Source organism: Heterodontus francisci, chromosome 1 (genome assembly GCF_036365525.1).
Source record: "Heterodontus francisci isolate sHetFra1 chromosome 1, sHetFra1.hap1, whole genome shotgun sequence".
NCBI lineage: Eukaryota > Metazoa > Chordata > Chondrichthyes > Heterodontiformes > Heterodontidae > Heterodontus > Heterodontus francisci.
In genome coordinates this window covers 7,837,160-7,848,811 of record NC_090371.1, presented here as the reverse complement: position 1 = coordinate 7,848,811, position 11,652 = coordinate 7,837,160, and positions in this window count along the sequence as shown.

Sequence of the window (11,652 nt, the reverse complement as noted above, 5' to 3'; positions counted from 1 at the left end):
GAAGGGTGGGTTAGTAAATTTGCGGATGACACGAAGGTCGGTGGAGTTGTGGACAGTGCCGAAGGATGTTGTAGGTTACAGAGGGACATAGATAGGCTGCAGAGCTGGGCTGAGAGATGGCAAATGGAGTTTAATGCGGAGAAGTGTGAGGTGATTCACTTCGGAAGGAGTAACAGGATTGCAGAATACTGGGCTAATGGGACGATTCTTGGTAGTGTAGATGAGCAGAGAGATCTTGGTGTCCAGGTACATAAATCCCTGAAAGTTGCCACCCAGGTTAATAGAGCTGTTAAGAAGGCATATGGTGTGTTAGCTTTTATTAGTAGGGGGATCGAGTTTAGGAGCCACGAGGTCATGCTGCAGCTGTACAGAAGTCTGGTGCGGCCGCACCTGGAGTATTGCGTGCAGTTCTGGTCACCGCATTATAGGAAGGATGTGGAAGCTTTGGAAGAGGTGCAGAGGAGATTTACTAGGATGTTGCCTGGTATGGAGGGAAGGTCTTACGAGGAAAGGCTGAGGGACTTGAGGTTGTTTTCGTTAGAGAGAAGGAGGAGAAGAGGTGACTTAATAGAGACATATAAGATAATCAGAGGGTTGGACAGGGTGGATAGTGAGAGCCTTTTTCCTCGGATGGTGATGGCAAACACGAGGGGACATAGCTTTAAGTTGAGGGGTGATAGATATAGGACAGATGTCAGAGGTAGTTTCTTTACACAGAGAGTAGTAGGTGCGTGGAACGCCCTGCCTGCGACAGTAGTAGACTCGCCAACTTTAAGGGCATTTAAGTGGTCATTGGATAGACATATGGATGAAAATGGAATAGTGTAGGTCAGATGGTTTCACAGGTCGGCGTAACATCGAGGGCTGAAGGGCCTGTACTGCGCTGTAATGTTCTATGTTCTATGAAATAAAGCCCTCCCTCCTGCACCATCTCCTCAGCCACACATTCATCTGCTTTATCCTCCTGTTCCTATACTCACTAGCACGTGGCACCAGGAGCAATCCAGAGATTACAACCTTAGAGGTCCTGCTTTTTAATCTGTTACCTAGCTGTCTAAATTCTTGTTGCAGGACCTCATCCCTCTTTCTACCTATGTCATTGGTTCCAATATGGACCAAGACCTCTGACTGCTCACCCTCCCCCTTCAGAATGTCCTGCAGCCGCTCTGTGACATCCTTGACCCTAGCACCAGGGAGGCAACATACCATCCTGCAGTCACGTTTACGGCCACAGAAACGCCTATCTGTACCCCTTACGATAGAATCCCCTATCACTATAGCTCTTCCACTCCTTTTTCTCCCCTGCTGTGCAGCACAGCCATCCTTGGTGCCACGGACCTGGCTGTTGCTGCTTTCCCCTGGGAGGTCACCCCCCTCTCAAACAGATATACTGTTGGGGACTCCTGCACTACCTGCCTGCACCTACTACTCCGTCTGGTGGTCACCCATCCCTTTTCTGCCTGTGTAGCCATTATCTGCGGTGTGACCACCTCACTAAACATGCTATCCACGACGTCCTCAGCATCGCGGATGCTCCACAGTGAATCCACCCGCAGCTCCAGCTCTGTAATGCGGGTAGCCAGTAGCTGCAGATGGATACACTTCCTGCACACATGGTTGTCAGGGACACTGGAAGCATCCCTGATTTTCCACATAGCGCAGGAGGAGCAGATCACGGGGCTGAGCTCTCCTGTCATTCCTTACCTTTAAACTAATTTAGTTATTCCCTTTAAAAAATACTAATTACATCGGGTCTTGTTCTACTCCAAACACTACCCAGTACAATCTAAAGTCCTCAATAAATTACACTAATTTAAGTAGTACTACTCACCTTATCACTTGAGGTTTTTAAAAAAAAAATACTTTCCCCTTTTTTAAGCAATTTAAAAGCACTAACACTGTTACTTACCCAACCAATCACCTTGCAGAATTCCCGTGATGTCACTGTAAGTTTTTTTTTCTCCTTTCAAGTCTCAGCATGCGCTGAGAGACACAGGGAGACTGACGCTGCTCCGGATCAGCTTCCTCGCAGGTCCACCAGCCTCCGCTCTGGATCAGCTTCCTCGCAGGTCCGCCAGCCTCCGCTCCGGATCAGCTTCCTCGCAGGTCCGCCAGCCTCCGCTCTGGATCAGCTTCCTCGCAAGTCCGCCAGCCTCTGCTCCAGATCAGCTTCCTCGCAGGTCCGCCAGCCTCCGCTCCGGATCAGCTTCCTGGCAGGTCCACCAGCCTCCGCTCCGGATCAGCTTCCTCGCAGGTCCACCAGCCTCCGCTCCGGATCAGCTTCCTCGCAGGTCCACCAGCCGCTGCTCCGGATCAGCTTCCTCGCAGGTCCACCAGCCTCTGCTCCGGATCAGCTTCCACGCAGGTCCACCAGCCGCTGCTCCGGATCAGCTTCCTCGCAGGTCCACCAGCCTCTGCTCTGGATCAGCTTCCTCGCAGGTCCGCCAGCCTCCGCTCCGGATCAGCTTACTCGCAGGTCCACCAGCCTCCGCTCCGGATCAGCTTCCTCGCAGGTCCACCAGCCTCCGCTCTGAATCAGCTTCCACGCAGGTCCACCAGCTGCTGCTCCGGATCAGCTTCCACGCAGGTCCACCAGCCTCCGCTCCGGATCAGCTTCCACACAGGTCTGCCAGCCTCCGCTCCAGATCAGCTTCCTCGCAGGTCCGCCAGCCTCCACTCCGGATCAGCTTCCTCGCAGGTCCGCCAGCCGCTGCTCCGGATCAGCTTCCTCGCAGGTCCACCAGCCTCCGCTCCGGATCAGCTTCCACGCAGGTCTGCCAGCCTCCGCTCCAGATCAGCTTCCTCGCAGGTCCGCCAGCCTCCGCTCCGGATCAGCTTCCTCGCACGTCCGCCAGCCGCTGCTCCAGATCAGCTTCCTCGCAGGTCCACCAGCCTCTGCTCCGGATCAGCTTCCTCGCAGGTCCGCCAGCCTCCGCTCTGGATCAGCTTCCTCGCAGGTCCACCAGCCTCCACTCCGGATCAGCTTCCTCGCAGGTCCACCAGCCTTCGCTCCGGATCAACTTCCTCGCAAGTCTGCCAGCCTCCGCTCCGGATCAGCTTCCTCGCAGGTCCACCAGCCTCCGCTCCGGATCAGCTTCCTCGCAGGTCTGCCAGCCTCCGCTCCGCTCCCAGGTAAGTGATTGGTGACTGGTATTTGGTGTGTGTTAGGAGATGGGAAGCAGTTTTGCATTAGTTGAAGTTTATATAGGTTGGATGATGGGAATCCAGCCAAGAAAGCATTAGAATAGTCAAGTCTAGAGATAAGAAAGGCATGGATGAGGGTTTCAGCAGGAGATGAGCTGAGGTAGGGGTGGCGATGGGTCATGTAAAAGGGGATGGAAGTGGGTGTTCTTGCTAATGAAATCGATATGTAGTTGGAAGCTCATTTCGCGGTGAATAAGGCTGCGAACAGACTTGTTCAGCTTCAGGCCGTGACCAGGTAAAGAAACATTTCTACAGTTTTGGGACAGTTACTGGGCATTGAAGCAGCTGTATACAGTTCTCATCCTGATTTGAAGTAGACTAGCAGTATATATAATCCTGAAGTAATCCAGTTACCTACTTCCTGAGTCTGATCACATTGGCAATAACTCCTAAAATAACTGAAGCAGCTTTCTCTCTCGCTGTTCATGATGCCACTGGGGAGATGGCCTATATCCGGTTTGCTTTGGCCTACCTCATGTAACACAGAACTGATGTGGCTTTTCATTTGAATTAGTTAAAAGAAAGCAATTGTTTTAGATATTTTTAGATATTTAGATATGTTTTATATTTGGCAAGCAGTTAGGAAGGCGAATGGTAATGTTGGCCTTCACTGCAAGAAGATTCGAGTACAAGGTTCAAGGATGGCTAACTCAGTGATACAGGGCCTTGGTGAGACCACATCTGGAGTATTGTGTACAGTTTTGGTCTCCTTATCTGCCACGGAGGGAGTGCAAAGAAGATTTACTAGGCTGATTCCTGAGAAGGCAGGATTGACGTATGAAGAGAGATTGGGTCGACTAGGCCTATATTCACTAGTGTTTAAAAGAATGAGAGGGGATCTCAGAGAAACCTATAATATTGTAACAGGACTAGACAGGCTAAATGCAGGATGTTCCCGATGGCTGGGGAGTCCAGAACCAGGGGTCACAGTCTCAGGATACGGGGTATGCCATTTAGAACTGAGATGAGGAGAAATTTCTTCACTCAGAGGGTGGTGAACCTGTGGAATTCTCTACCGCAGAAGGCAGTGGAGGCCAAGCCATTAAATATATTCAAGAAGGAGATAGATATATTTCTTAATACCAGGGAGAAAGTACTGAGTTGGATGATCAGCCATGATCTTTTTTGAATGGCAGAGCAGGCCCGAAGGGCCGAATGGCCTACTCCTGCTCCTATTTTCTATGTTTCTATGGATAGTGGCTTTTGGCAAGTTCCATTTGATAAGAAGTCGAGGTTATTGACAACCTTCATTACTCTGATTGGAAGATTTTGTTTTAATTGTCCTCCATTTGGTATCACGTCAGCACCGGAACTACAGGGCCTTGAAGTTGTGAAATACCATCTGGATGACATCTTAGTTCACGGTGAGTCCATTGAAGAACATAACCCAAGGGTTTGAGTGGTTTTGAATTGTCTGCAGGATAAAGACGTAACACTCAATGAGAAGTGTGAGTTTTCAAAAACGTCCATTTGTTTTTCAGTAGCAGTGACATAATGGCAAATCCGCAAAAGACAAGAGCCATTAGCAAATTCCTACTTCCTATTTCTGTCCAACAAATTCATCAGGCACAGAGGCAAGAAGAAGATTGCATCTATATTCGCCAATATTGCCAGCAAGATTGGCCACAACAGTGTCCTAAGGGATAAAAGGATGAAAATTGTCTTCGAACACACAAGACACTTTACCATAGTGGATGATTTGCTGATATATGATGAGAGACTGGTCATTCCAGAGTCGCTCCAGGTAGATATCTTGGACAAAATACACCAGGGTCATATGGGCATAGTAAATGTAGAGCACAGGCTCAGGCATCTGTGTGGTGGCCAAGAGTATCGAAGGATATCGAAGAAATGATTTCAAATTGTCACATATGTGTAATTCACAAACAGGATCAGAGGGAACCCAATTCCCAACGAGACCTTGGGAACTGTTGGCAATAGATCTAATCTTTGATGGAAAATCCTATCTAATTAGAGTCAATTACTTTACAAGGTGAATCGAGGTTAAATGGATGTACACAACAACAACTGAAGCAGGTATCAGAGTTTTACAAGGGGTTTTCGCTACACATGGCATACCTGATCAGATAGTATCCGATAATGGACCACCCTTTGGTGACCCATGCATCTGCTGCCTTGTCCTTCTAGGTGGCAGAGGTCATGGGTTTGGAAGGTGCTGTTGATCCAGTTCAGTTTCTGGTCAGTGGCAAAACCCCAGGATGTTGCTCGTGGGGGATTCAGTGATGGCAATGCCATTGAATGGCAAGGGGAGATGGTTAGATTCTTTCACGTTTGAGATGATCGTGATCTGGCACTCGTGTGGCACAAATATTACTTGCCACATATCAGATCAGGCCTGAATGTTGTTCAGGACCTACTGCATCTGGACATGGGCTGCTTCAGTATCTGAGGAGATTTGAATGGTACTGAACGTTGTGCAATCATCAGCAAACATCCCACTTCTGACCTTATGATGGTGGGATGGTCATCGATGAAGCAGCTGAAGATGGTTGGGCCTAGGACACTACCCTGAGGAACTCCTGCAGTGATGTCTTGGCATTGAGATGATTGACCTCCAACAACTACAACCATCTTCCTTTGCACTAGGTATGACTCCAGCCAGTGGAGGGTTTTCCCCCGATTCCCATTGACTTCAGCTTTGTTCAGGCTCCTTGATGCCACATTCGGTCAAATGCTGCCTTGATGTCAAGCGCAGTCACTCTCATCTCACCTCTTGAGTTCAGCTCTTTTGTCCATGTTTGAACCAAGGCTGTAATGAGGTCAGGAGCTGAGTGGCCCTGGCAGAACCCAAACAGAGCATCAGTGAGCAGATTATCGCTAAGTAAGTGCCGCTTGATAGCACTGTCGACGACACCTTCCATCTTTTTGCTGATGATCGAGAGTAGACTGATCGGGTGATAATTGGTAACTGACCGGACTGGATTTATCCTGCTTTTTGTGGATAGGACCTGGGCAATTTTCCACATTGTTGGGTAGATGTATAGCTGTGTTGTTGTGGTGTTTCCTTAACAACTCTCCACTCTTCAGAGCCTCTCCAAATTCCTCTCCCACTTCCCACAGCAGCAGAAGCCTGTTCTCTTCCCCCAGTTTCCGATCTCTCCTAGCGTCAGCCTCAGCCCAGTCCACTAATCAGACTCGCCTGAGTCAAAAGTGCCACTCCGGGCCTTCAGCACCTAATCCAGGCTGACAATTCAGTGTATTACTGAGGGGTAACATCTTTCAATTGAGGTGTTAAATTGATGGGTCGAATGGCTTTCTCTGCTGTAATGACTCTTTGACAATGTTCTATCTACTTGCTTAGTTGGATATAGATCAGGTGGCACTATTCCAAGAAGAGTAGGTGATTTCTCCCTGGTATCCTGGCTATATTTATCCCTCAACCAGCATGACCGATAGTAGACCATCAGCTCATTTATCTCAGTGCTGTTTGTGGAATCTTGCTGTGTCCAAATTTGCTGCTGCTTTTCCTACATTACAACAGTAAATAAACTTCAAAACTACTTAATTGTCTGTGAAACACTTTGGGACATCCCGTGGACCTGAAATGCAAGTCTTCATTTCTTCTAAATGTAGGAAATGCAACAGCCAATTTGCACACAGAAAGCTCCTCTAATGAGGTAAATGACCAGGTAATCTATTTATGATAAATATTGTCCACAACACAAGGGAGGAATCCCCTCCTCTTCATTCAAAATATTACCATGGAATCTTTTACATCCGCCTGAGAGGGACGATGTCTGGTTTAATGTCTCATCTGAAAGACAGAAGTGCAGCACTCCCTCAGTACTGCACTGGAGGAGCTGGAGTAGGCTATTCAATAAGATCTTCTACCTCAACTCCATCTTCTCCCACTATCCCCATATCTCTTAATTCCCTTAGTATCCAAAATTCTATCGGCCTTTGTCTTGAATATACTAACAGAGTGTGTCCAAACAACGCAGAGCATATGCAGAGCGATCACCGATGTCATCAGTGCGTGCGAACATTTGCCAGTATGAATCTGCACATGCATGCACCAATGTCACAACACAACGACACCAGATGTGATGATATCCGAGCGTTACCTCACCCCTCATTGGCTGCAATGGCAGCCTCCATTTCCCCCCAACGGTATTCCGCTTCGGCTGCTCACTCCCAGCCTCACCACTTCCCCCACTCAGCCACTATGTCATAGAGTTATACAGCACAGAAACAGGCCCTTCGGCCCATCGTGTCTGTACTGGCCATCAAGCACCTAACTATTCTAATCCCATTTTCCAGCAATTGGCCCTTAGCCTTGTATGCTATGGCTTTTCAAGTGCTCATCTAAATACTCCTTAAATGTTGTGAGGGTTCCTGCCTCCACCACCACTTCAGGCAGTGTGCTCCAGATTCCAACCACCCTCTGAGTGAAAGATTTTTTCCTCAAATCCCCTCTAAACCTCCTGCCCCTTTACCTTAAATTTATGCCCCCTGGTTATTGACCCCTCCACTAAAGGAAAAAGTTTCTTCCTATCTAACCTATCAATGTCCCTCATAATTTTTTATACCTCAATCAGGTCACCCCTCAGCCTTCTCTGCTCAAAGGAAAACAACCCTAGCCTTTTCAGTCTCTCTTCATAGCTGAAATGCTCCAGCCCAGGCAACATCCTGGTGAATCTCCTCTGCACCCTCTCTAGTGCAATCACATCCTTCCTGTAGTGTGGTGACCAGACCTGTACGCAGCTGTGGCCTAACTAGAGTTTTATACAGTTCCATCATAACCTCCCTGCTCTTATATTCTATGCCTCGGCTGATAAAGGCAGGTATCCCATATGCCTTCCTCAGCTCCAGACCTCATTACAGCTACCTGTGCTGCTGCCTTCAGTGATCTATGGACACATACACCAAGATCCCTCTTCTGTACTTCCTAGGGCCCCACCATCCATTGTAAATTCCCTTGCCCTTGTTGGTTCTCCCAAAATGCATCACCTCACACTTCTCAGAATTAAATTCTATTCCAAGCACCGATCCCTGCGGTACACCACTGGTCACAGGCTTCCACTCGCAAAAACAACCTTCAACCATTACCCTCTGCCTCCTGCCACTAAGCCAATTTTGGATCCAATTTGCCAAATTTCCCTGGATCCCATGGGCTCTTTCCTTCTTAACCAATCTCCCATGTGGCACCTTATCAAAAGCCTTACTGAAGTCCATGTAGACTACATCAACTGCTTTACCCTCATCGACACTTCTAGTCACTGCCTTGAAAAATTCAATCAGGTAGATGTGATCGCCCCCTGACAAAGCCATGCTGACTATCCCTGATTATTCCCTGCCTCTCCAAGTGGAGATTAAGTCTGTCCCTCAGAATTTTTTCCAATATTTTCCCAACCACTGATGTTAAACTCACCGGCCTGTAATTACCTGGTTTATCCCTGCTACCATTCTTGAATAATGATACCACCTTCGCTATCCTCCAGTCCTCTGGTACCTCTCCTGTGACTAGAGAGGATTTGAAAATTTGTGTCAGAGTCCCTGCTGTCTCCTCCCTTGCCTCACATAACAGCCTGGGATACATCTCATCTGGGCCTGGGGATTTATCCACTTTTTAGCCCGCCAAAACAGCTAATATTTCCTCCCTTTCAATGCTAATATGTTCAAGTATATCACAATCCCCCTCCCTGATCTCTACAGTTACATCGTCCCTCTCCATAGTGAACACCAATGAAAAGTAATCATTTGAAGCCTCACCTATGTCCTCCGGCTCCACACACAGATTGCCACTTTGGTCCCTAATGGGCCCTACTCTTTCCCTGGTTATCCTCTTGCCCTTAATATACTTATAAAATGTCTTGGGATTTTCCTTTATCTTGCCTGCCAGTGTTTGTTCATGTCCCCTCTTTGCTCTAATTACTTTTTTAAGTACCCCCTGCACTTTCTATACTCCTCTAGTGCCTCCGCTGTTTTCAGCGCTCTGAATCTGCCGTAAATCTCCTTTTTTTCCTGGTCCAATCCTCTATATCTCTTGACATCCAGGGTTCCCTGGGCTTGTTGGTCCTTCCCTTCACTTTAATGGGTACATGTTGGCTCTGAACTCTCACTGGTTTTTTTAGATTAGAGATACAGCACTGAAACAGGCCCTTCGGCCCACCGAGTCTGTGCCGAACATCAACCACCCATTTATACTAATCCTACACTAATCCCATATTCCTACCAAACATCCATACCTGTCCCTATATTTCCCTACCACCTACCTACCTACCTATACTAGTGACAATTTATAATGGCCAATTTACCTACCAACCTGCAAGTCTTTTGGCTTGTGGGAGGAAACCGGAGCACCCGGAGAAAACCCACGCAGACACAGGGAGAACTTGCAAACTCCACACAGGCAGTACCCAGAATCGAACCCGGGTCCCTGGAGCTGTGAGGCTGCGGTGCTAACCACTGCGCCACTGTGCCGCCCCATTTCCTCTTTTGAATGACTTGCACTGATGTGATGTAAACTTTCCTACAAGTAGCTGCTCCCAGTCCACTTTGGCCAGATCCTGTTTTATCGTATTGAAATCTGCCTTCCCCCAATTCAGTACCTTTATTTCTGGTCCATCTGTGTCCTTTTCCATAACTACCTTAAATCTTAGAGTTATGGTCACTATCCCTGAGATGCTCCCCCACTAACACTTCTACCACTTGTCTGGCTTCATTCCCTAGGATTAGGTCCAGTACTGCCCCTTCTCTTGTAGGACTTTCTACGTACTGGCTCAAAATGCTCTCCTGTATGCATTTTAAGAATTCCACCCACTTTAAGTCTTTTGCACTAAGACTATCCCAGTTGATATTGGGGAAGTTGAAATCCCCTACTATTATTACCCTATTATTTTTACACTTCTCTGAGATTTGCCTACATATCTGCTCCTCTATCTCTCCCTTACTGTTTGATTTAGATTTTAGATTTCGAGATACAGCACTGCAACAGGCCCTTCGGCCCACCGAGTCTGTGCCGACCATTAACCACCCATTTATACTAATCCTACACTAATCCCATATTCCTACCACATCCTCACCTGTCCCTATATTCCCCTACCACCTACCTATACTAGGGGCAATTGCTAATGGCCAATTTACCTATCAACCTGCAAGTCTTTGGCTGTGGGAGGAAACCGGAGCACCCGGAGGAAACCCACGCAGACACAGGGAGAACTTGCAAACTCCACACAGGCAGTACCCAGAATTGAATCCAGGTCACTGGAGCTGTGATGCTACGGTGCGAACCACTGCGCCACTGTGCCGCCCTGTAGGAGGCCTGTAGTACACTCCCAGCCAAGTGCTTGTCCCCTTTATTTTTAAGTTCTACCCATATAGCCTCATTTGAGGAACCTTCTAAGATATCATCCCTCCTTACTGCAGTAATTGACTCCTTGATCAACAGTGCAATGCCACTTCCTCTTTTACCCCCTCCCCTATCACGCCTGGGACGAAGACTGAAAACTCAACTCCCTACACTCTCATGCACACTCATGCTGCAAACTGATGACTTGGACAAAGTGAGAGAGAAAGAGGACAAAGATAGTTCCAGCCAGATGTAGAACTAAGACAAACATCACAAGGCACAACACCTGCCGGAACTCCAACCAGGATCCGAGACAAACTCATTATGGACAAGTGGCTGAACAAACAGCACATCCACGGTCCAACATCATCCAAGCAGAGCACAGTACATGAGACAGAAAAGATGAGCACTGGTTGCTATACAGAAACAGCCTCCGAATGCGGGAAATCAGTCATCGACCAAATCGAACCGGCCAGAGATACTGCATTCATCCACCAATCCAGAGTCATCTACCAATTCCCCACCTGCACAGCAGAGTCTAAGGGACCATTCACAGGACTTAAAACTGGAGTCAATGGGAATCAGGGGGAATACTCTCCGCTGGTTGGAGTCATACCTAGCACAAAGGAAGTTGGTGGTGGTTGTTGGAGATCAATCATCTGAGCTCCAGGGCATCACTGTGGGAGTTCCTCAGGATAATGTCCTAGGCCCAACCATCTTCAACTGCTTCATCAATGACCTTCCTTCAATCATAAGTCAGAAGTGGGGATGTTCGCTGATGATTGCACAATGTTCAGCACCATTCGTGACTCCTCAGATACTGAAGCAGTCCATGTAGAAATGCAGCAAGACCTGGACAATATCCAGGCTTGGGCTGATAAGTGGCAAGTAACATTCATGCCACACAAGTGCCAGGCAATGACCATCTCCAACAAGCCTTGACAGAACGAGGTGCGGAGCGAACTTACAGCTGAGCGGTCAATTTCAGTAAGTTACAAGTTAATCCCCTTTTGTTTCGGAGGACCAGGGGACTGCTGGGTAAGGGAAAACTATTTATTTGGGCAGTTTTAAAATCTTTTTCTTTTTGCGAGGAGCAGCCTTGACAGAACGAGGTGCGGAGCGAACTTACAGCTGAG